Consider the following 6,000-nt stretch of genomic DNA (forward strand, 5'->3'; position numbering starts at 1 on the left):
GACTTTTTAATTGAAGACACAAGATATTTAATATCAATAAAAATTATGAAGTCCAGATTTCTAATAGAAAGTATAAAATAAACAAAATGTTATTTGGATGGGGAAAAAGTGATACACAGAAAAAAGAAGTGAACGGGAGGATTCGTTGCCTTTCAGAATTAAATGTGACTTTAAAATTTTCTCTGTATTTCTAAATATGTGTTAATTATTCCATACTTTAAAAAATCACATTTATTAGAATATTTGTAATAAGGTAGAATACTGGTTTTTATTCTGTAGGCCACTGAGGTTTGTTTTTTTTTTTAATATAATAAGAGAGAAAAAAAATCCTCATAGTTCCTATAATAGCCACTTCAGTGTTTGTGTCTATAAAATTCAATGGCGAAAGATGTCTTTTCAGTAATTATATTAAAGATGAATGGTAAAAGTTACAACAATTATAAAAAACTGTATAAGTCATTTTAAACTATTGATGACATAGTATTTATGCTATATCTACAATATATTAAATGTCCTGAGGAAAATATTATATCAATGTCAACATACTATGCAAAGTTTTAATATCAAATAGCCCATTACAAAGAGACTGATTATATGAAAATGTAGCTAATTATCTTGTGGAGGATACTTGACCAAAATTATTTTAAATACATTAAGTTCTTTAAACTTTTTAAGTATGTATACCTATTGTTTCCTTCACTTAAAAGAAATGAGATTCAATAGTAAAAACTGAGATAAAACTCACACACACACAAAACTATTTTAAGAGGGATTAAACATATCAAACATTCCAAAAGTTTAACATAAAGTCTTATTTCAATCTTTATGATGATTCTTTTAAAAGATGTCATTCTTCTGTACACCTGTAATTTGATATGAGTATCAAAATATTTAAAATTAAACTCATTAAAAGTATATTTTGCATTTTATTTGATACATACACTTTAGTAATATAATCATAATACATGAATTTAAGTGTGGATGAATAAGTTTTAACTGGAATTTTTCTCTGAAACTTTGTATATAGAAATATTATTTCTGCTATATTTTCACCAGAAATACTGATATGTCCTTTAGTTATTCTGAAATTAAGAATTTTGATGATATATTCATATATGCTAAGTAGTCAATGGTGATTTATGTGATTTATGATGTACTCCATTTTATTTCTGTGTTTTCCAAGAAATTATGCATTATAAAATTTCATGAACAAATCTACTATTATGCTGGATACTAATGCAAGCAATCTACTGATTCCATATACTATTACAGGTTATTGAAATGTTACTGTTTTTACATAATACTAATTGGTGCTTTTATGATAAAATTTGTTACATTTCTACATATGTTAAAAGAATGCTTAAACATTACCTCTGAAGTGTGAAGCAGTACACAACATATTTGCTTCCTGGTTTCCATTTCTTTTTAAATTTAGATTTATGATTTCTTTCAGAAATTGGTGGTTTTCTTCAATTGAAGTACCTCATAGTAAATGTAACTATACTAAACCCTAAATATAACTCTGCCTTAAGCAATGATATATAAAAATTACAACATTTTAAAAGACAATGTTCAGAAAACCAGCATGTTATGACTGATAAAATTAAAAGATTAATTAGAAATTCAAAATATATTCAATCATCCATAATTCAATTGCCTTCCACATGCATTTTTAAAATTTATAAAGTCATAATAATTTTTTTCTTTTTCTTTCTCTTTTATCCTGTGAAGTGTTAAAATCAGGAAGACATTGATTACTTCTCAGATTTCAAAAATTTTAACTATTTTTTTCCACCTGCTCGAAATCCAGTTACTGGACAGTTAATTTATAATGATGTAATTGGGAAAGGACTATGCTAAATTCCTACATTTTCACCTTGTAAGTTGTTTTAATTGACAAACATGGGTGTTTTCAAAATCTCATAGTTGCAAATTGCCTCTTTTCCATATATAAATGGAGGTATACAATGACTCTAATACAGATAGTTCTATAAAAAAACACTATACATTACATCATATATTCTCTACCAAAACTCTTAACAATTACATTTCTGCATGCCATAAAAAGTATTGCTGTGTTTTTAAATGGATTAGATTTAGAATGAGTTCATAAATCTCAGAGAACAAAAATTCAATTGATACTAAAGATGGGAATTCTAGATAAAATTTTACTCTTCTGTTTTAAGTTTTCAACTTGAAGAGCTTAGCATTATTGAAGTCATTTTAGTAGTATGTTATGCTATTCTTTTGTAATTTTATTTATCAGACTTCATCAATTTTTAGAATGTTTTATTTTTAAAGTGGCTTTTTCCCTTTTAGCCTGGGTTTATGATTTGAATTACTAAAACCTCTAGTGTAGCTGTGTTAGTATAGTTCCCCTAAAATATTTAATTGGACAATCTACTTTTATATGACTCAAACTCAGCAAAGAAACCCAGTTGTCTTTAATGTCAACATTTTTTGCTTTATTCTTAAAAACATTTCTGTCATATCATATAACAAATGAGATAAAAAGGCCAAATATATGATGTCTTTTTAAAATTTTCTAAGTTTAATATTAGTACCTCAATTTAGCTTAGGTTGTTTTCTTTTAAATATTTAATTTTTTTTAGTTATAGGTGGACACAATCCCTTGTGTGTGTGTGTGTGTGTGTGTGTGTGTGTGTATATATATATATATATATATATATATATATATATATATATATATATATTGGTATGGTGCTGAGGATCGAACCGAGTGTCTCGTGCATACTAAGTGAGCACACTACCTCTGAGCCACAACCCCAGCCAATAGCTTAGATTATTTTTTAAAAGAAGTGATATGGAATATATTATGTAGGTCAATAGCCATATGAAAAAGAGTCAAAACAAGAATTAAGATGATTAAATGACGACTTTTTACTTATGTTTTGGTTGACTTAAGTAATAAGAAAGATTATAGGAGATCAGAATAGACTAAAGGAAAACCAGAAGAGACTGTTTAGCAGGTAGAAAAAACAGAATGTAAGATAACTTTACTGATGTGAGAAATAATTTATATTTGTCAATATAAATATGTAAATCATAAGCCACATAAACTATAATAACTGCAAAAAAAAACCAGGTGCATATCTTGATTTAACTGGAATTTTGTAACCTGAAGCTTATTGTCATCAAATTTTTTCTAAATGTTATTTATTTTTTAGAGGATGATTTGTGCTAACTTGGGATAATAGTATGTAATAGGGAATAAACTGGTTTTAAATACCTGTCAGTAGCTGAATGAAAAAAAAAGTATGGGGTCAACTGTACCCTAAGTGCTTCAAAGCACAAATAAGACATTTTTGGTTGTACCTGGGCCCTTGAACTCCTTTCTTGGACCAACAGGAAACAATTATTTTCACCCACAAATGATACAGACCTGTAAACCCAATAAAGTTTTCTCTATACTAACGTTGAGAGGGGTAAATATTAAATAAATCTTTTTCAACACTTAAAGGGACTGGTAAAGATTCTTCTCCAGCTGGAAGAATCTTTTGCAGGGCCTTTCCCCCAGAATCCGAGTTTCCCTGTAATCTCTGTGTTATAATTTTCTGCCTTGATCCAGCTTCACATTTCAAATTCTTGATAATGTAAATAACCAAAGGACAGGAAAATAGAACAGTGACTGAAAATAAGTTAAAACGTGCTGGAATACTTTGTGATTAAAATACAATAAAGTTTAATAATGATGTTGAAAGAGGCCTGAGTATGGCAAGTGAGTAATGGGAAACCTGACAGTTCTTTCCTCTGATTTAGAGCATCTGCAGTGATCTGTGGCAGCATTTCTGTAAATACCTTACTAATGATGATTACTGTGCTGGTTACAGTGAGGTTAATGTTTCTATGAAGACATACACAAGGTCAAATTAAATAAAGGTGGTCCATAATTGGATATCATAACACCTGTATTTATTGCCAATAACTTTATTAATATTCCCTGATTTGATAAAGACAGGGAAGTAAAAATATGACAATTATAACCTTCTAGGACAATTGCTTCATTTTTTTTCCTTCATTATACTTATCATCTAGGGGCTAGTGGTACCTTTTTAAAAGCTTATGAGATGCTTGATCCCCTCCAAATCTTGCATTTATAGTCGCCTTTCACATTCTACACTGTACAGTTAATGATGCAATTAGATCAGAGTCAGAGACTGAGTCCCATTGACGTTTTAAGGTAAGATCTTCCAGTGTGTGGCATGCCATTATCTAATACACCCTTCCACAACAGCTGGCTCAGGCTTAGCATTTTCCAAACACAAAGACAAACACAAAACTATAAAACTCTGCAAAAATCTCCACTATTTTATATGGGGTGACAAAGCTTAGAAGAGATATGAAGAAGCACATAGAAGCTTGTAAATGTCACACACTGAAAATCCAAGGGTGTTGAGTTAGTTGCTGGTGTTCCTCTTTCTGTAACAGTATTAAAGACTTGCCAATCTACACACAGTTCTGTGACATAGACACCATTTTTCTTCAATAGCAGTTGTTAAATCACTATCATCTGCCACTTATGCCAAATATAACATAGTTATGGCTAAAACAAAAAGTGAATTAGATCCTTACACTCGACTAGCAATTACAATGATAAAAAAAAATTATTACTAAATTCCAATTCCAGGTTACTAAGACTCATGTCAGTCTCTCTGCATAGCATGATTGATAACTCGATTGCTCAAGTCAGAAGTAGGAATTCATTATTATAAAGCCCCTACTTCCTTCTCCACTCCCACTACATGACATCCATCATTAAGAAGAGTATTCTCAATCATAGCTCTTTAATATTCATTAGTTTACTCCTCTCCATCACCAACAGCAGTACTTTATTGGAGCCTTCATTTTTCTCCCTTGAATTACACAGTCATTCCATGGTATTCTACCTGCCTAGAATATTGCTCCATCTCCCAGAGGCAGAATGGAGAGTTGGTTTGAATCTCAGCTCTATCACTTTCTAATTCTGTGAGCGTATTCATTTGTTAACTCAAAAGATATTAAAATACAGCTAGGATGTGGAATGCATGAGGCCTGGGATTCAATTATCAGTACTGCAAAAATATACATATGTGTACATTAACCAACAGAATATATCAGTATTATTAATGTATATATTAATAACATAATGAAAAAATTAGATAGTGTTATGTGCACGCCTATCATGATATCTAATATAATCTCAAATGTTGAATAAATTAGGTTACATTTTAAGCCATGCTGCCCTTATGTGGTATTTAAGTACTTGAATATTGACTATTCCAAATTAATATTCACCTAAAGATTAAAGTGCATACCAGATTTCAAAAAGGTGTTGTGAAATTAATGAAGTTTTACATCAATTACATGTTAGAATTATCATTGGATACATAGAGCTAAGTAAAATATTATCTAAATTAATTTTTTTTCTTTTTTATATTTTTGGTATAACCACTAGAACATTTAAGATGACATGTGTAGCTGACATTATACTTCTCTTGGACAGTGCTAAGTTAGAGGATGTCATTTAACTTTTTTTCCTCGTTTATTCCCTCCCTTGCAAATAGGTACCAAATTACATATAGGTCTGTCAAAATGATGTAGGACCTGAAATCTTTCTGTAAGTTGATCCTCTTGACCCCATGATTAGAAGCTTCACAATGTGGTACCACACCTGGAAACCTCCAGAGCAAGATCTCAAGGAAACACAGGAAATTCCTGGGAACAGCAAAACATCCTACTTGAAGACATTGAGTTATTCCTCTGTGTATCAGGAGCATCATTGTTAATTAACTGTTCATGTGCTTGAAAGAGTTTGCTTGGCAATGGCCTTTGTGAAGAAAGACCAGTGAGGTGTATTATTCAGGATGCACTGGATAATGCTGTCACAATGTGTTAAGCTAGACCTCTTATTGCCTTAGCAAATGTTTAGTTCTTATTCCTGCAAATGCTGGTGCAAGATGGTTGGCTCTCCAGACAGCAATTGATCTTGTGAATTAGTCA

This window comes from Marmota flaviventris, chromosome 1 (genome assembly GCF_047511675.1).
Source record: "Marmota flaviventris isolate mMarFla1 chromosome 1, mMarFla1.hap1, whole genome shotgun sequence".
Classification (NCBI taxonomy): domain Eukaryota; kingdom Metazoa; phylum Chordata; class Mammalia; order Rodentia; family Sciuridae; genus Marmota; species Marmota flaviventris.